This window comes from Ascaphus truei, chromosome 2 (genome assembly GCF_040206685.1).
Source record: "Ascaphus truei isolate aAscTru1 chromosome 2, aAscTru1.hap1, whole genome shotgun sequence".
Taxonomy (NCBI): Eukaryota; Metazoa; Chordata; class Amphibia; order Anura; family Ascaphidae; genus Ascaphus; species Ascaphus truei.
Window position 1 is genome coordinate 319,477,426 of NC_134484.1, and position 21,271 is coordinate 319,498,696.

Consider the following 21,271-nt stretch of genomic DNA (forward strand, 5'->3'; position numbering starts at 1 on the left):
TATATCATATAGGCATCACTGCCAGCCGGTCTTTTGTGGCAAGGAGTAATTGCCATGTCCCATGACATGCACAACAGGTACAGTATGACAAAGATTCCGTAAATGTATAGTATAGTGTTTTTTTTTTAATAAAGTGTGAAACTACAACAATACATATGTACAATACTGTAAAAGGTCATTAGACAAAGAGAGAGGTGTACATTTTATCTTCTTCTCAGACACCTGTTTCAGAGACCGCACTGGTAGCATTCAGAATATCATAGGCAAAGATATTCAGTGCGCCACCTGCCAGACATGCATTGAACTGAAACAACACAAATAATAATTCCTTCTGACCATAAACAAAGTTTTAGCGACTCAGTGCGGTGAGGTGTATGGCGAGGCCACGGATGAGGTGAAAACTATTTGAGGCCAATTATACATTGACCATGATTTAAATGTATGAGCAAGAAATGTAATTAACTAAAGGCCAGGATAGTGAGAATAGGAATATAATATGTATATAATCTTGGATAAGATGTACATACAAAAAAGTCAAATGTAAACTATTTACCTGTTAATACTGTAACATAATGGGTCCTTTATGAAGAGAGATAAATAGATTGCAGACAAAAAGATGCAAGATAAGGAATAAGTGATTTACAATACTGTTCCTCATACCACTTTGTCATATGTCCCTAAGCCAAATATTATTTGCCAAACAAAGAGCAGCTTGTATTAAATTGGAAAGTGAAGTAAAGGAATTTTTGTAATTCCTAACAAATTATCAAGAAGTGGTTTTAAATTGCCACTTTGCACACTTCAAATTTGTGCGCACTGAGTGATTAAGGAGGTAAGATACATTTTGAATTAATAATGAATTATTAACCCAATTCCCCCTCCCTATCTGAACTGTATCCAGGCAAATATAATTTCATGTTAGTCATTAATTAAAGAAATTGGTTAAAATTCAAAAGTAAAAGAATGCATGTAATTAGTTGTTGTTATTATTATAAAATATTAAGACTTGTTAAAAGTCGAATAATGAAAAGATGAATTTATATGAAGTATTAATTATTTTTGGTTTTATAATTTGTTCTAGATGTAGTGCCCACATTCATTCTCAGATCTAAATTATAAGCTTTTTTGTTTGTTGTTTTCACTGTAAGGGCCTAAACCTCTGTCTACAAAAAGACTTCAATAGAAAACCCATGTTGGTCTGAGGAATCCAGCAGGAAAATGGTTAATTTGCAGCTAGAGACGATTAACCAGTCTCCACCTGGCTCATCAGACAGATGGTAGAAAAGACACTTGCTTTAACTGCAGGGGAGATCTCTTGAGCACAGAGGGACTGTGTTGCCAGAAAGAGACACACATAAAAATTGTGTCAAGCCTTGAGACAACTGTGGCGTGGATCCCAGTAGCTGGAAATGGCAGGGCAGACAACGAGAGGCATAGTCAGGGTCACAGGCAAAAGTCCAGGGCAGGCAGCGAGAGGCGTAGTCGGGGTCACAGGCAAAAGTCCAGGGCAGGCAGCAAGAGGCGTAGTCGAAAGGGCAAGCAGGGGTCTGGCAACGATAACAGGAACAACAATGAGCAGCAAGGCAGTGAGCTAGTCTATCCAGGAAGTACCAGTATAAACAAGCAAGGAGGAACAGGAAGAGGAGATTTTTTTAGGGCTGGCTGGAGACATGGGACAGGTATTGTATTGTATTGTATGTCTTTATTTATATAGCGCCATAAATGTACATACTGCACCGTCACACTTTATTCGAGCAAATACCCAGTATGTACCTGGCAGATACCTGGAATGCGCCGCTCCTCACCTCTGACAAGCCCCGTTGCGTTTGCCTTCCCAGCCTGGGTTCATGCCTGGCTGACGGGCGGCTGATCTGTTAAATGATAATGATTAGGATTTAATAGGCTGCAATGCTTCGCCAGTCTACCAGATGGCATAAATTCATGAATTGTAATGCAGTATATATATATATATATATACTGTGCAGTATTGCAGCCAGCGGGAATAAAATGTTTCAATCCCTGCCTGGAAAATACCTCAATGCACTCGGGCAGAAAACAGTCAGAAACCTCAATACACCCGGGTATACTCGAATTCGTGGGACTAGCCGAGCTCGAATAAAGTGTGTCGCCAGTGTAGCACTTCACAGTAGTAATACATGTGGTAATCAAATAAATAACAGATAATATAAATAACAGATCATGGGAATAAGTGCTTTAGACATAAAAGTAACATTAAGGAAGAGGAGTCCCTGCCCCAAGGAGCTTACAGTCTAAAGGTGCAGGTGACTATCTCATTATGATCTGTAGTGAGTTGTCTACTGACAAAGGCAGTCAGGATCAGCAGTCCTGGTGGCATAGAGGAAGAACTACTGGATTTGAGCAGGAAGGACCGAGTTCAACTCAGGGACGTCTCTGACCCATTGTCTTGAGCACAGGACTGTGTTGCCTTCAAGACACAAAGAACCCAACATCTGTTCCATGGCACAGAAGACCCTGGAACCTGCCAGAGGGTGGCACCACAATGGACACCGACCCACAGACTGACATAAAGGGCTCCCTGTTTACAGGTACCTCTTTGGACTTTGGGTTCAAAAGTTGGAAAGAGGTTTATCATCCCAGCCCTGCAGAGAGGGACTGGTAAAGGGAGTTAGCCCTTACAAAGGGATAGGGTGGTTATTTTTGTATTTCCTTTAACTGTATTGTTTAAAATGACGGGCTGAATAAAAGCCATGGTTTAATTTCCCCAAATCTGACTCCCTGGTTGTACCTCTGCACATGTCTTTTACATTCACATTTAATTATTTGGTTAATATCAGAATGTATAACAGCATTAGTGTTGCATGAACTAATTATTCCATGATTAGTGAGTGAAATATATTACTTAATAGCATTGAATTATTTAAGATTTACTAAAAGGAGAAAGAGTATATTTTAGTTTTAATTAGAATCTCGCAGCTACAGAAACAGGATTTTTTGTTATTGTACAGAAAGAAAAAAATATTTGTTTTCAAGGATGACTGGCGATATGCCCAGAATAATGTCAAGGTCTTTAGGCAATGTCAGAAATTACATGTGCAGCAAACAACAAGTGAAAACTAAAACACCAGTAGTGAAAAAACTGTTAAAGAAACAGATAGCATGAATTAAAAAGACTTAAAAGACTTGAAGAAATAATATATAACAGGTCCGACAACTAACTTTGTCAGAACTCGATTTACTTTTTAAAAAGGGTAGGAATACAGGAATAATTAATGACAATGAATTCCAATTTCTGTATAACAAATTCCCTAAGATACATATATTCTGCTTCCTACCAAAAATTCAAAGAATTTCAGCAGACCACCTGGACGCCTGATTATTTTGGGAATTCATTCAGTTACCTCTAATTTATCAGAGTATATTGATACTTTCCTAAAAGAGTATGTCTTTAAACTTCCCTGTTACTTAAAAGATTCCACTCAGGTCATAAATACTATAGAGAATGTAAAGTGGAAAGAAGACTTTATTTGGTGTATGCTCGACATAACATCTTTATACAGAATTATAGATCATTAATGGCTGTAATGCCATTAAAAGAACTCTTGAAAAGATGGGTAATTTATTAGGAGAACAAGTGGATTTTATCCTGGAAGGTATCAAATATATTTTGGAATATTATTTTTACTGTTTTGAAGGTCAATTTTTTTCTATAAAACAGAGGTACTGCCATGGGCGCAAGGTTCACGCCAAGTTATGCAAATCTTTTTATTTGGGAAGAGGATTATATGTACCACTTCAACCCCTCCGACGCGAACCTGGTGCTATGGGAAATGTACATAGATGATATAATATTAATTTGGAAAGGAAGTTTGGAATTACTAAAATAATTCATTAAATATATTAATAAGAACATCCTTAATTACATTTTCGCCCACAATTACCATGTAAGTAATATTGAGTTCCTAGATTTAATTCTATATGTTGAAAGCAACATTATTAAAACTATTTTTTTTTTTTTCAAAAAAGTGGATTGCAATAACTACATATTAAAAGATAGCCCTCATCATCAGAAATTGACTTCTATTATACCTTTAGGGCAGTTTACCTTTTTTGAGACTTTTGAGTCCCTAATTGTTGAGAAGAAATTGATTGACAGAAAGTACCCTCCTTCTGAAATTTATGAAGCAAAGAAAAAGCAGGGGATTTATAATTAAGTTTAATTTTGAAATCAGAACCCAAAACATCAAACAAGTACATTTTTATTCCATTCATCACGCAATACAATAGAGAATATGCTAAAATAAAAAAATCATAAACAAACATTGGCATATTCTAAAAAATTACTCTGTTTTGAATGAATACTTACCGGACAAAGCCCAAATTGTCTAAACAAAAGCATGGAATTTAAAAGACAAAAAAGCTCCAAGTCTTTTGAAAACTACTAATGAAGGTTAAAATTGACTCAGAAATAAACCAAAGGGGTTTTTCAAATGTACAATGTAAATGTAAATTCGGAAAATAGAAAACTGATACTTTCGATTAAATTGTAATCTAATGTAATCAAAGAAACAATTAAAATTAAAAAAAATACATTTGACAACAAATGCATTGGCTCCCACTGTATTCATCTGTACCAAAAACAGGCACAGAGTAATACATTAGCTATCAATGGGCAATGAAAAACATTAAAAAAAAAAATCCAATCAAAAAACCTTGAAAAATAAAAGTACATACATTCAATATTTATCTTACCTTTAGAAGCGTTGGCCCTCCGAATCCTTGGGAATCAGCAAGCTCTCGTACCGTGACGTCACAAAACACAATCCAACGGCATCCACCGTGAAGATCAAGGACGGGTAACAACATTTTTCTTTTGGTAATCTTTCATCTTCTTTCTTCATCTGTGATAATTTGTTGTTTTTCTTTATCTTATTTCCTTATCTTCATCTGTTAATCCAATAACCCCATGTTAAATCCATGATGTTGACCCGACAGCTTCTTGAGCTCAATTGAGATGTCACATTTGGGTGGCAAATGGTTCCCACGCCATCTGATTGGCTGTGAAAACCATGTACTTTTTTTTTTTTGTGACGTCATGAAGGGGACTCAAGCCAGCCAAAGACAATGGCTGTGCTTCTTTTCCCTTTAGGATAAAATTATGAAGTTGTCCGTAAATTCATTTTTCATGCATCTGATTCATGTCGGCGGTCTCCGGTGCTGATGTTAATGGGTATCAGCTCCGGAGTCTCCCGGCATAAATCCGATGCAGGAAAAATGCATTTTTGTCTTAGTGCCGTCTCGCCGCTTCTCGGCAGCTTCTCCTCACCTTTTTGCCAACTTTTTGTGGCGGGATGATTTGGAGAGGAAATCTCCATTTTAGAGTGGTGATCAGGCTCGATAAGCTAATCGGGGCTACAAGAATTGAGCAAGTTTGAGAAGCTGGCGGTAAGTGACCTATCGCCGTGCGTTTGGCAGGTTTTTTATTTCAGCAAAAGAAAGTGGTGATTTTTGCTCTTATCGTCAGCTTATTGGGGCTTACTGAATAGCAGTAGGCTTTTTTTGGCAATAATCTAGCGATAAGGGTCTTATCTCTGTTTATAGCATGAGGCCCTAAGGCTTCTAGAGACCATGCCCAATTACTCACAGCTGAAGGCAAGCGATGTGTGGGAGGTATGCTGACAGTGGTGGGTACATAAGTGAGATATATGGGTTACAGTGGGTATACATCTCATGTGCATCCTTTATCTATGCTGCCTAGGCAAGATCTCAGGCTAGACCACAGATATCACTTATATGATCAGACTGTTGACCATCACCTCGATCAAGTCCTACGATAAATGCGCCATACCTATACAAACTAAGAACCCTTCCAGTAGCCATGATGCCTCTGAGTCACAGTTTCATGTGACCGGGATCAAGGGGGGGACTGCTGGGTGAGATAAACGAGGGATTCTAAGATCACACTAAATGACGGAAGGAAGTGGATGCTTGAATGTGGAATCAGTGAACAAAGCGCAAATGAGTGAATAGTGAAAAATGTGATTAACAACAGTAACTGAAATCAAAAAATGGTGTCAAAAAAGTAATGCACTCACTAAGGGATGTCCAATGGATGATTGGTAGGACCAATAGAAATTCTCAAAGTGAAGAAAAAATAAAAACATACCATAACAACATTTTAATTATTAAGATCTGGTAAAAAAACATAGATGACAAACTCACATGTTCCCAGGCTTGTCAAGCAGTAAGTGTGTTAAGGCACACTAAGACCTGGCTGTGTGCATTAGTGAGTGCATTACTTTTTTGACACAATTTTTTGAGTTCAGTATATTTCTTAAGCACATTTTTGCACTATTCAATAATTTACGCTTTGTTCACTGATTCACTGTTCTCACACGGGTCTAGAGACCGTTATACATTAGCAGCACTGAGGAGAATGAACACATTATTGATTTTATTTGCGCTTCCATTTTTTGTTCACGTTGCTGGAACGAGGGCCTTTGTCTATTGTAAGAGACAGAGGGGTTTAAATAGCAGAATTTTTTAATGAGATTATATTCCTTGATTAAGTAGTTGTATACTATGAAACATGTTGGAATGTTTTCTCTTGGTCTGTGAACTATTTTTGGACTACCTTTGCACTTTGGTATGAGTGTGGTGTCCACATCTAGCCCCGGTGACGTATAGGTGATGTCATCAGCCGCCGCCTCTAGAGCTACTGTTCACTCGCTGAGTGCTACGTAGGCTTGATGGTCGTGCCCCACTGGGGAGCTCCTCGCCGCAGGATATCATCGTTCTGGATGGAGTACGGCAAAGGAATCATCTTTGCGCCGCCTGTGGGGAACAGCTGGTGACGGTACGGCGGCAACCCTTATCAATACTTAAAAGATCTGCTATTTTGTACGTGCAATACTTACCTTTACCACAATACAACATATTTTTAACATACTATACCATGGGAGTCGTGCACTTGTCCTTCTTTTCTATAGCCTTGAGAGGATGTCATCTTTTTGAATAGCAGCAGACTCTCATATTGGTAGCCTTTATTATAAGGTTGTGTTTAATTCATTATATATAGATAGTGCAAATATATTATATATATATATATATACATACATACATATATATATACAGTGGTTGACAAATCACCAAAAAATCTACTCGCCACACAAAAAAATCTACTCGCCACCTAGTACCAAACGTGTGCTGCTTGGGCCAATATTTACTCGCCCGGGGGTTAAATCCACTCGCCCGGGGCGAGCAAATGTATAGGTTTGTCGAACACTGTATATATATATTCCTACATATATATATATTCAATCAAAAGGAGTACTACTGAGTGTGGCCAAATGTATACAACAAAAGACAGACACGCCCGATGCAACAAACTGTGAAAATTCTCATTTACCTCTGCTGGAGAGAGAATAACCAAAGTGGGTCTGTCCTAAACAGGAACAAAGTACAGTGGCGGCCGCCCTGAGTCTAAAGCGGCCGCCACTGTGGGAATGTTTAAACCGCGTGCAGACGCGGGCTTTTTTTTTATTTTCGGCGCCTGCGGCGCTTCCATTGTTCAGCACCATTGTAGCAGCTTTTTTCATGTTCCTGTGTAAGACAGACCCACCGCGGTCATTCTCCCTCCAGCAGAGGTAAATTAGAATGTTCACAGTTAGTGTTAGGACCTGCTTACTGGTCATGAGGTGACAGGGCTTCCAGGCGTGTAACGCTTTGGCCAAATGGTTTAACTAAATGGCCCTTACTCACGAGAATACTAATTTTGAAGTATTTTTGAAGTATTTTACTATGTATTTTGTCACATTGAATGTAGCATTGGGCATTTCTGTCTATTCCAATACCAGTACTAATATTTTCACAGTTGCAAAAGAGTTTACACTTTCCTAACAGCCAATTATTATAGACAAAAGTTGTTTACAAGTGGAAATTTAAACAAGAGATAGTGATGCTAGCCGAGAGCTGAGAACCATGGTCAACGTGAATGTTTTGGCTAGACCATTTAGTGCCTACAAAAATGAATGGCTAAATACTGTAACATGTTTTGCTAAAATAAACAAAGTAGGCCAAAGTTGAACATTTTGTGCACCATGTGAACAGTGACCGGATATGGAAGACCATATGTAGAAATAATTATTATTGCAGGTCATCTAGCATGTCTAGCTTTGCTTTTGCCTATAAATATATGCTGTTCCAATTATCTGGTGTATTTTTTCCCCTGCGTGAAAAGTCTCGCCCAGAGCTCTGCCATCAATAAAATTATCTGCTTCAAACCTTCTGTGACAAATTAACAGACCCATTCAATATGCTATGTAGTACTCTTTCGCTTGCTCAGGAAAGTTGACCATGGGAAGTGGCTTCAAAACATATTATATAGGAGTCAATTTCTACAGCTCACTCAAAAAAACTCTTCTCTCCTGTTTTCACTTTAATACCAAGACCAAGTTCTGTAGTCGCTAATATAACTACATCAAAATATAACATAACTTCAATAACCTCTATGCTTCATCCCTTATTACATCTTGTGGCAGGACGGCCTGAAGGCGAGGTCAGACAATAGTCCACATGTGCAGTTTCAGGGTAAACCAAATGTTGAGTGGTTTTACAGTATTTCCCAACAACACAAATAAACATTTGGGCACACTGCCCCTTTAAGGCAAAACAAAACTCATAAAAAGAATGCCTACTCACCATAGGACGATCTTGCTAAACATTCCAGGCCCTATCTATCGGGCTGGCTGGCTCTGTCCAGTTCCAAACCCCTAAACATATACCACAATAGCTTGCACAGGACAGCTCTGTGGTTTGAGTCAGCCACCTACTACAAGCAGTAGTCTCCTTATCAAGCTGGCTGTCAGCTGTCTCTGCTTACTTTCTGATTGCCCAAGTATTCTTACTGGGTTAACCTTTTGAGTGCTGGTTGAAGGACTCAGCTGTATGTTTTCCCAGGCATAATTATCAGTACCTGACTTCACCCTGTCACACATCTGATAAAGTAATCTCTTAAATTTATTTTTTCCTTAATCTTTCAATTGCAGATGTGGCAATTCTGAAATTAACACATTTGGCTTTGGCATAGCTAACATTGCACAACTTATGCAGCTCAGTCACAGGCTGTCAGATCCTAGGCGCCAACACGCTGAACAGTGTCTACAGGCTTTGGAGTATTCAGCCTTTAAAAATAACTATTACCTGTGATATTTTTTATTAGCTCTGATTAGGATAACTGCTATCATATGTCTACAGATGAGTCATATGTTATTGCACCCATTAATGTGTGAAATCACACAATTTGGTTGCAAAATGGCGTCACCCCTGCACTTTACCACTCCAATTGTTTGCATTGTAAATATCATGAAAGCAATAGCAAATCGCAAGATAATGCATTACTGCTTGTGCAAGTAATAACGCATTATCATGGAATGACAAGGGCAATAACGTTTGCTAAACCTGTATTTAGTGTTCTGCAATATTTCAGGATTGAGACTACAATTATATTCTGTAGGATGTTGCAGGTATTATTTGGCGCAAATTCTCAATCCCCTATCAATGAGTATACAGTTCTGTGTAATGGCTTTCTTCAAAAAAGAAGTACTGCATATCTTAAAGTGTATTCAATATATAGGCCCTGTTTAAACCCATTATGCTTTTGCATAGTACTGTATCTCTCTGAGCTATTTTCAGCAATATTCAAAAGTAGGAGCACTCCCATGGCAAGTTGAACGGCCTTGGGTGCATGGTTACACCCCGTAGGTGTAATCACTGCAAGCTTTTGTTTTATAGCTCACTAGTTATTTGAAGGCTACAACATCCTTTTTGAACAGTATCAATTTGATTTCTAAGATAGCTGCTGAGACATTTTTGGTCACTATGGATGTGAATAAGCTTTGTACGGTCATCCCTCATACTGAAAAATTCAAAGTGGTAAGAGACATTTTGAGACATTTTGAGACAGGTTGCTAATTATGATGGCCCACCGGTCCAATTTATTTTAAAGTTATTTAATTTGGTGCTTACATGCAACTATTTCAAATTTGAAAGACATTGTTATTTGCAATTAACAGGCAGAGCGATGTGCTCTAATGTTGCCCGACAGTATACAAACATCTATATGGATCAATACCAGATGCCAGATTTTGAATCAATATAAGAATAGAAAGCACATTTCACATTATCATCGGTATATAGATTATCTTTTCATCATGTGGTTAGGAACTGAGATGGAAAAACATGATTTTTATAATCACGTATTCTGTAACAGAGGGCCATAATGTTTACTATCAACTACTATAGCATTAATTACCTTGATAACCCAAAAGGTTGGCTTACAATTACAAACTAACTTATAAATTAAGCCCGCAGATAAAAATACTTTGTTGTTAGCCTCTTGCTATCATCCTTTAGCCTTCAAAAAGGGATTACCGCAATCACAATTTGTACATGTAGCACATACTGTATAACTTGCTAACCAGAAGATAAAATCCAACAAATTTACATCATGGCCAATAAATGTATTGCTAGAAGATATAAAAGAAAGGAAGTAAAAACCAGTGCATTGAAGGCTTTGAAACGTAACAGAAAGGATCTCCTACAGAAGGCTGTTAAGTTGGGAACACCAGATTGCCTGTTACAACATTTTCTAGTATTTCAATTGACATCAAGAAATAATTTTTGAGACATTGGCATATACTGGAGTCTGAACCCAAGCTGTCTCCTTTTACACGCCAAAAAACACTATTTGCGTATAGAAGGAATAGGAACATTAGATACTTGTTAGTCAAAAGAGAACCCAGTTACAAGACATTTTTTGACATTGGGACACCAACTGGCCACTCAGATACAGTATTATTGATCATGTTCTGACACCTATAAGAGGGGGTGATGTTAAGAAGCTTCTTTTGCAACAAGAAGTCAAATTAATCTTTACAGGGGCCATTGTGGCCCCAAGAGGTTTTAATAAAGATTGAAATAACAACTGTTTTCTATAATTCTGCATTGTAATTTTTCACATTGGTCTGAGAGAGCTTTGTAATGTATTTAGCACTGAGTCTCTATAACCAATAATTCATCCAGTGCATATGATTATCACTCACATTACATGTCACCTGTTGCACTTTCTATTTTCTGACTTCTCCTGATGAAGCTGATCTAATCAGTGTAACGCGTTGAGCCTATCTGCACAGTTCGTTTGAGATGCCTGGAGGACTCGCTCATCGCCCGCATCACGATCGTTTCTGGTTTGAACCTATCGGTTGTGACGTCGATTCAGCCGAAAGTGACGCGGACTGCACAGCTCAAATTCTCCCAGAGAGACCCGGAACCACCACAGAGGGACGGGAGACAGCCTGATTTCTCCTACATGGCGTGTGATCACAGTCGTTCTATAAACTTGTTATTTGAATGTACCTAATGTACAAAATGTGAGTACATGGGTTTTTATACTTTGTCTACTGCTGCTATTTCTTCGAAGATAAAAATCCATACTGGTCTGCACCATCATTCTGTTTTCCCATATTTTGAGATATTTATGCATCATACCACTTACCTGATCCAAGAAGATTCAAAATTCCACTTGCCAATGGCGATTTGCCTTTTTTTATTCAGACACACTGTAAGTAGATTGACTGAAGGAGCCAAGACCCCTTCCATTTTTAAGCAATCCTATACAGTTGTACACTATATATGTCTTCTTCTTTTCTGGGTGACCTGGAGAAACGCTCCCTCTGGATTTTGGAAATGTGTATATGCTAAAGGGAATTTGAAGCAAATTCCCACCAGAGGTCCTGAAATTTCTACAATCACAAAGACAATACCTGGAAACATTTGTATTACTTTACCTTTGTTTTCACATCACTATTAGTCACACTAATAAGTTTATTATAACACTTGTTACACTCATTTTTGTCACATACACTGCTTTATTTTGTATTGTATATTTAAGGTTCACCTTCACTTTAAATCACTATTTATTATAATATGTGTGTTTAAGCCCTTTACCAATCACCTTTGGTGATATTTGCACTTTATATTAACATCAGCTAGGCAAAATTTTACTCTGAGCCCATTTAGTTTTTCTACATATTTGTTTGCAGGTTCCCATATAGTATGGGTTTAACCATATACTTATAAGTACTGTCCGAGACACTACTATGGTATGTCAGGTGACTATAGGTAAAAAAAAAAAAAACAGGTGAGCGCAGGATGAACAATCTTGCAACCACTGGAATAAACACTGACCAAGTGGCTAAATGAATAATTGAAAGCCCATACACTGACTGGTGTATAGGATTTCCACCAACAAACTGAAGGTTTGGGGGGATCAATAGCATATAATAGATAACTACTCACACAGCCAAGTGTGAGTAACCACGCATCAAATGGTATCTTTACAGTCTATTGCTTGTCCAGATCATCACAGTAGGGTTGCTCTACCCTGCAAAGGTTCACCAACCCTCTCGTCACAGGGGGGGGGGGGATGGTCCCCGTCAAAGAATGGATACGAAATAGGTATGGTAAAAACGTAAAATATATTTATTAATAAAAAGCGTACATGAACACACATCTAGGTTAGCTCAAGTGGTCACAGTGGAGTCCGCTCCCTCTGTACTAAGAGTCTGCTTCTCCGCCACCGCGTCCGGTGGTTTGCTGCAGAGCTCCGTCGGCACACACAGGAACAGACTTCTACGGTGGCCACCGAGGGTGAAAAAGGTCCAGCAGATTCGAGCAATGCATTTCACCACACTTGGCTTCCTCAGGCACTTTGAATAACATATTCATCCTGCGCTCACCTGTTGTTTTGTTTTTTCTACGTCTTAGGGATCCTGGGAAGATTCCTTGTGGTTTGAGAAGCGGACACCTGAGACAGTGGTAGTGCACAGAATATATTGATGCATGTTGGAGTCGGGTGACATATGGTAGTACAGTATTACCGTTTATTTCCATAATTTTTAACCTAAGAGAGCACCGTAGTTTAGTTATTGCACAGGTGACTAAAGGTACTTGACTCAATTGGTTTATACTACTGAAGAATAGTACTGTCTGAGACAGATATTACTTTGGTATGCTGCATGACTAAAGATATTTGATTTAATTGGTTTATGCCATTTGGACGATTGTGACAATATTGTAGAAAGTGGGTATCTTTATATCTTTCCTTTTTTTGGGGAGACTGACCAGATATGTTATTCGGTCCTCATGGACAATTAGCCACTGTGGACTGACACCCTAGAGTGTGATAAATGATAAACTCACTTATACTTTGGGTGAACAGGTGTCACTATTATGTTAAGTGCGATCTATATTTACTGGCTACGTTTATTACCTGTGCCAGAATACAGTCACATATTTACAAGCCAAGATCTAGTTAGTTGCTCATGTAAGTGATACCCTACAGCAGCGGTGCGCAAAGTGGGGGCATGCCCCCCAGGTGGGGCACGAGACTCTCTGCGGGGGGCGCTGGGGTTCCAGAAGCCCGCACGTGCTTCCCGAATACATTTAAATTAATGCCGAGGGAGCTGCAGGGTCTCTGTAAACATCTACTTACCTTGTTTGAGACGCTCTTGGTCACGCGTCGCCATGGCAATGCGGTGTCAAATTACGCAAGTCACGCCGTGACGTCTGAAGCAAGGTAAGCAGGGGGTCACGAGGAGAAGGGAACAGATGGCAGGGGGGTGCAGGGAAAAAAGATTGCGCTCTCCTGCCCTACAGTGTTGCGAACCTGCTTAGTTTCTATTTGATACTATATTATATTTTTTGTGTTCATTTTTCTATTGTGGTCCCAATTGTATATTATCTAGCATTTTGTCTGGATTTATAATGATATTATAATTAAATACAAATATAAAGAGATTATAATATAAATCTAGTCTTAGTATTATTCAGTCCCTTTTATATATGTTATTTTAGCTACTGTATACACGTGTACTCTTTTTTCGGTCTCTTTCTTTCTTTATACTCGTATATTAGTTAATTATTTCATCACTTTAACTTATAACAATGTATTTTCATGATTTTGTGCATAGAGATGCAATCCCTTCCATTGTTTGTCCACAGTATGGTCACATAGTTATGTAGCACTCTAACACAGTAACTGGCCATTTTTTATTTATTTACTGCACTCGGTGATGTTAGCACATTTACACCACCGATATTTAAACTGCATTTGTTTGTCACTGTGGTATCTTGACAAGGGTTTGCGTTTGGACCGAAATGTTGATCCATCCACTATTAAAGAAGTAATCCACGCAATATTCTACATGTGTTTTTAATAAATCAGTTCTGTAGTGTTAGATCATATTTAATGGCATTTTTAATGACTTTTAATACTGAGCATCCTTTGATTTCTATAGCAGGTGTTAGCACACCTCCCCAGTAGTGCAAGATTTTTGTAACACTTGTGATCATCTTTTGCCAATATTCCAAGGATTTAAGCTGCAAACTGTAACCATAGATAATTTTACCTTAGTAATGTAAGGATACATTGTAGCTGCTGAGTTATACTAACCGAAGGATTGATTGAAACTGAAAGGCGGCCATTTAGTGAAAACTGAGAAGCAGGATATTTGGATATTTGCTGATTGATCACGAGAGAACAAATCAATTGGCAGCTTACGTAATTCGTTTTCAATAAAGGTAATCAAAGGCTGCGTACGTATTAAAACATTTTTTTTTTAAAGTGCCGCTTTGACAGCCTCTTTAAAACTCTGTTTTTGCAATTAAAACTTCATGTAAAGTGATGTTTGTTTTCCTTGACAGGATCCAGCTTTCAACTATTTTCAGACTACAGTAAAAGTTACAACCAACATAAATTTTTAAGGGGCCTATCATGGTTGATGTAAGAGAGCAGTGGTTATTATTGGCTCCAGTAATATTTATGAGAAGAATTCGCAAACAAGGAAAATCTTTGCATATTCTGAATGCTATGATGGGAGTATTGAACGAGATTCTCGCAAATCTAAGTTCAGTATATGGGAGGAGCTCTACAACGCAGGTAAAGGGGGTGTGGTAGGAGGAGGGGTTTGGAAATTGCAGGTGGATTGCATACAGCAAGGACAAGAAGGTAATGTGCTAGGGTATGGTTCAGAGGTTAAGGGGGATAAGACAGGGTCTAGTTGGTCGGGTGGAGGGGGGGTATGTTGATGTCAGTAGGCCCGCCGGTAGAATGGTGTGTATTTCTGCTGAGCATTTTGCCAATCTATTGGGTCAGTGGCAGTGGTTGCCCAGGCAGTTGATGTGGATGGTGTGGACAGGGCTCAGGCAAGGTGTGGTACGGAGATAGGGTGGGAATCTTGCAAAGGATAAGAATAGAGATGGAAGGCACAAGAACCCTCAAACTAGTTATAAGAAGCACATTTCTGTGGTAGCAGCTTGTTGGAGGCTCAATTATTCCCCATAGTAAAAGAACAGATATGGAAAGGGGAGTATGTGGATGTTTTAACTTTGCTCCCAGGATAGAGGGAGCCAGTTAAATCTGATAAGAGGAGCATAGGGATGTAGAGGAAGAGAAAAAAAAGGCAAGGTGGCAGGCCCTGAAGCCATTTGGGGATTGACTACAGGTATTTTCCACCCTGGTTAGCATTATGGGAGAAAAGTCGCCGGAACATTGTTCGGCATTATTTAAGTATGTAGATATGGATCATGGTGGAAGTATGATAGCGATTTCCATGATAAAGTGTTGAATCATATGTAGTTGCAATGCCTTTGATAGGTCATCGCCCTCTCAGTCTGAAGTCAGGGGCTACCGACACTTTGGGCAGTTGGCCAGTTTCAAGTAGAGTGTATGCTGGCAATACAATCGGAGTCAGTGTAAGTGGTGTCTGGGTTATATGTTTAGGCGTGAGTACAGTGCCTATGGAAGGAATCACCAGGTAATCAAATGTTTTAAAGACGGGAGGTTTGACTGTGGGAAGGGTGCCATAAGAGTGGTGACTGCGAAAAATGAGGATGCTGGTGAGCATCAAAGGCATTGATTATTTTTAGGCACATTGAAGTACAACCTTGTAGGAGGAATCTTCCCAAAAGAAAACCTGGAGCCTTTTGTCTTATTCACTATCTCTCCTTTCCAGAGGGTTGTCGGGTAATTAAGGGTTCCGTAGAGATATACAGCATCTAGTATTCATCATTTTACAGGGCATGGGAGATAATAATGTCTCGTGGGGTTGGGGCAGTGTTTTGTAAGCCTGATATAGTGTCCGCGTTTCACCTTTTACTGGTGATTTTGAGGGTTTTCACCTTTTGGGATGCATAATGGATGGGGAGTTTTATATTGATCATTAACCCCCAATAGGTTTTTCACTGTGTTGTTTCTATTTCAAATCTTTTTGCACCTTTCTGGAATGAACAGTGCAACAGGTGTCTAGAGTATGGGAAGCTGTTGGGAATGCTTAGGGATCAGGTGCAGTTTTCTTGGCGGGGTCAGAGGGGGCTCATTTAGTCCCAGTTGCTCTTGCTACTGCAGCTGCTGAAAAATGTCGGTCGAAGGTCCAAACGTTTTGCTGTAGCGTGCAGGGGGTAATGACTTTGCCGAGTTTCAGTCGAGAGAGTTAATGAGAATGATGAGGAGAGATGTAGCCCAGTGGTTGTGGCATTTTGAGAATTATTGATTGGGTCAGATATTACTCCCTGATTGGTGTGGTGGGGGTCCATAAGCTATAGGGTGCTAAAGATCTCATGGAGGAAAGTGAATAAGGCAATGGCTGTGTTTGTAGAGGAATAGGGTGGTTTGTCAATTCATCAAACAGATTTGAAGGGAGATTCTAGTGGTCATTTTAGGGAAGATGGGGTGCATCTCATGGATATAGTGATTGACATATTCAATCAATGTTTGCAGGCTTGTTTGGAGAATGTGGTTTGGATGGTGTTTGCTGCAAGGCCAGTTTAAGGAAGTTAAATGCCATTGATTCTGATAGGATGGTGTGCATTTTCTGCGGGAACCTTGCCGGTTCAGCTCTATTGTTTAAAGTTGGTAGACTTATTCATGAGCTCTAGTTGGAGAGGGAGAGGTGGTGTGAAGTATGGAAATGACCTCCCAGTATTGTAATGTTTGTTTGTAGTGTTATCAAGCTTGTAGCAGCCGCTGTAATTTGGGTTTGAGCCACGGTTATCCCGTGGGCTTTTGTTACGGTGTTTCAAGCAAACAGGCAAATCCCAAGGACAGTGTTGGGTTATTGTTTTATTTACTGTTATGGTTATTGTTATGATTATTAATACAATCTTGGACAAGTTTTATTTCAATAATCATGGTGTTAGTGTGTTTATTTAAGGTCAAGAGAGTCCAGGAGCTGATTAAGTGGAGGTGCTGCATGAAAACATGCAAATGTTCGCCTCTGTCATTAAGTAGTTCACTTGCAGGTTAATGTGGGTTGAGGGTTTATGCAGGAAGTGAGGTGTTATGAGTGGGGCATTAGGGGGATGTTTTAAAGGGCAAGGTCACCTGGTCTCCAGCCTCTTCTTCCTTTGCATATGAATGAAGTCCCGCCCACCCTTCCCTTTCTTGTTAGGTAAATGTGAGGAGATGGGTTGAGGTTAAGAAGTGGGGCGGAGGGATGTGTTGGTATTGGGAAAGGTATTCATGGGTGGCCATTAATATGTATTTAAAACTAGCTTATATACCCGGCGTTGCCCGGGATGTAATGTTCCCGCTCCCCTCTCTCCCCCCCTCCCTCCCCCTCTCTATTTCTCTCCCTTCCACCCCTCTTTACCCCTTCCCCCTTCTCTCTCTCCCCTCCTTCCCTCCCTCGCTCTGTCCCCTCGCCACTCTCCCCTTCCTCTCTCTCTCTCCCCCCCTCTCTCTACCCCCTCCCCCCCTCCCTCTACCCCCTCCCCCCTCCCTCTCTGCCCCCCCCTCTCTCTCTCTCTCCTCTATCCCCTCCCCTCTCTCGCTCTCTTCCCGTCTCCCCCCTCTCTGTTTGTCCCCCGTTCATATCAATCCATTTCCCCCCACCCTTTACAGCTCCCCCCTTTACAGCTTCATGCAGTGTGTGTGTTTGTGTGTGTGCGTCAGACAAAGTGTGTGTGCGTCAGTAAATGTGTGTGTGCGTCAGGCAGTGTGTGTGTGTGTGTGCGCGCGTTAGTCAGTGTGTGTGTGCGCGTCATCGAGTGTGTGTGTGCGCGTCATTGGGTGTCTGTGTTTGTGCATGTCAGTCAGTGTGTGTGTGTGCGCGCGTTAGTCAGTGTGACTGTATGTGTGCGTGTCAGTCAGTGTGGGCGTGCCAGTCAGTGTGTGTGTGTGTGCGTCAGTCAGTGTGTGTGTGTCAGCCAGTCAGTGTGTGTGTGTGTGTATGTCAGTGTGTATGTGTGCGTCGTCCAGTCAGTGTGTGTGTGTGCGCGTCATTCGTGTGTGCGTGCGTCAGTCAGTGTGTGTATGTGTGTCAGTCAGTGTGTGTGTGTGTCAGGTAGTCAGTGTGTGTGTGTCAGGTGTGTCAGGCAGTCAGTGTGTGTGTCAGGCAGTCAGTGTGTGTGTGGGTCAGTCAGTGTGTGTGTGGGTCAGTTAATGTGTGTGTGGGTCAGTTAATGTGTGTGTGGGTCAGTCAGTGTGTGTGTGGGTCAGTCAGTGTGTGTGTGGGGCAAATCAGTGTGTGTGTGGGGCAGTTAATGTGTGTGTGGGTCAGTTAATGTGTGTGTGGGTCAGTCAGTGTGTGTGTGGGTCAGTCAGTGTGTGTGTGGGGCAAATCAGTGTGTGTGTGGGGCAGTCAGTTTATGTGTGGAGGAAGGGGGACATGGGGAGGCTGTTTGTCCTGACTCTTCCCTCCCCCACACCGAGCTGCTGATTGGGGGGGAGGGAGGGGTGTGCTACCAGGTCACAGGTCCACCGGCCTGGCATCACCGCTGGCTTCTTATTTCCCAACCCCCCCCCAACCCCGGCACTCCCAGTGGAGATGAGCCAAGTGGGCGGGCGGAAGGCGGCGGCGTGATGTCAGAGGTGGCGTCGGCATGAGTCTGGTGGCATGTCAGTGGGCGGGAGGCGGTGGCATGAGTGTGACGGGCTGGAATGCGGCAGGGTGGTGAGTGCAGCCGGGTGGTGAGTGCGGCGCAGGGGTGAGAGGTGGGAGGCGGGTGCTGGCTTCTTGTCCCCCCCTGGTGCTCCCGGCGGAGAAGAGCCGAGTGGGCGGGTGGAAGGCGGCGGCGTGATGTGAGAGGAGGTGTCAGCGTGATTGCGGTTAGTGCGTCGGGGTAGTGAGTGCGGCGCAGGGGTGAGAGGCGGGAGGCGGTGTGTGCGGGTCGGTCCAGAGGCGCACGCGGTGTGAGTGTGGTGTGACTGTCACAGCCTGCGTAGGCGTGGCGTCACCCCACCCCGCAGGCCAATGAGCTGTGGGACTGACATACACACACAAATATTATTTGAGACTTACTGTATAGATATAGAAAAAATGAAAATAGGGTGGAGATAATGTATATGTAGAATAATTGTATAGATATATACATGAATGTATAATATGTTAACCAATGTGTTGGAGTGCTTTTCTTTAATTGCAGCTTAGCGGGATAGTGTTAAGTTTAGTGTAGGGGCCTTTCTGGTTTGGCTCTATTGTTGAAGGTCAGTAAACGTCTTGAGTAGAGACGGGCGAAACTGTCAAAATCTGTTTCCTGGAATTTTCCAACCTTTCCAATTCAAAATCTGTTCCGCAGTGTAAAATCCGTTGACGGATTGTTCCAGTTACAATCCACGCAGATTAATAAACAAAACGTAATTGGATGCAATCTATTGATGTATGTGTAGAATCCAATCTGAGGATTCTGCAATCCATTGGAGGATTTTGACATACTGTACAATCCTTTAAGAATCCTCCTACAGATTGTGGAATCCGTTGATTGTATTCTTAAATCCTCCAACTGATTGCGGAATCCCTGGATTGAATTGTCAATGATAAAAGAAATCCAAAAAAGTTGAATCGCCCTTTTTGAGACATTCATGGAAATCCGTGTGCCAAAGGAACCGGCCGATTCATGGCAGATCCAAATCCGCAAAAAAAAAATCACCCTTCTCTACTCTTGAGTTGTAGTCATTGAGGGGGTGGTATCAGTATTGTAATGTTTGTTTGTTGTCTCAGGCTTGTAGTGGTTTTAGCAATTTGGAGTTCGTTCCCTTGGAATCCCATGGGTTTTTGTTTGGGTATTTTTAGCAAAAAAAAGTGTTAGGTTTTTTATTTTCTGTTGTTATTATGGTTTTATTCCAACAATCATGGTGTTTGTGAGTTTATTTAATGTGGGACTTGAGGGGACAAGAATCAAGGCAAGTTAAGTCATGTATCCTTATGTACAAGACATACTGTTCTCAGTGCCACAAAACACCCAGTGAAAACCCCCACCAATTATTTGCAATCTGCAGCTCCTCCGTGAGCTCCCTTAGGGCTACCTAGTATAATAGGCTAAGATATTCAGTGCTCAACCTGCAGGCCACACATACTGAACTGCAATAACATAAATAACCATACCATTGTTATGGTATACTATGGTAATCTGGCTGAGTGTAGCTGAGGCTCGTCCGCAGACGAGCCGCGTACAACAAAGTGTTTACGCGGTTGTCATCTCACCCTTTATCATGGTAATGGGGAGTGTAAGTCTTACTACATCTGTAGCACTGATATGTATAGATGATTGTAGATTTAGTTAGTCCATGATCCCTGAGACATGTACAAATGTTCTAGGCCCCTCCTTAATTAACCTACAAATGTTAACATGGGATGTTAATACATTTAACACAGAATAATAAAATCTTAATTCCTAAGTAAACCAATCATAAAAAAACAATCAATGAATTGTACATTATAGCGTTTGATCGAGAAAGGAAGAGGTAGTGCAGGACAAGATTTGGTAAAAATAAAAAGGAGCAATCATTGACCATACTGCACACTTCCATAATTCTAGGGATATAAAATTAATCAGCAGATATAAATACTACTTAAAACAAGTCCCACAAATAATTAAAGTACCAGTCCACAAAATCCTTATTAACCATTATTATGTTTATAAAGAACAAGTGAAGTGTTGACCAAAGAGTAATACAATGTGTTAGCTACTGTATGATAGATAATTACTCTTCTGCTATGTACTGTAGAAGACATGACTTCTACATAACATAAGTAGAGTGCTTAAACCAAAACAAAGAAAATAGTACTCTCGAAGAACACAGTACCTTCAACATTCGAAAGCAAAATAAAATACAAGCAATCTTGACTGAGAAATGCCGGAAGGAAATCACAGTGAAAATAATGTCTGCACTAGCAATGAGCAAAAAAAAAAAAAAGGAAAGGACTATTTTGCTTTCAAATGCTCTATTGGAGAT

At 40.6% G+C, this 21,271-nt stretch overlaps 1 long non-coding RNA gene across 2 annotated transcripts in view; it reads left to right on the forward strand.

Annotated features, from left to right (window-relative positions):
- Positions 1-2,236: 2,236 nt before the first annotated feature.
- LOC142488686 (uncharacterized) overlaps positions 2,237-21,271 on the forward strand; it is a 57,923-nt gene continuing 38,888 nt past the window's right edge. For both annotated transcript variants that reach the window (XR_012799582.1, XR_012799583.1), the window contains exons 1-2: positions 2,237-2,567; positions 4,738-4,855. This is a non-coding gene — a long non-coding RNA (uncharacterized LOC142488686). The remainder of the gene's footprint in view (positions 2,568-4,737; positions 4,856-21,271) is intronic.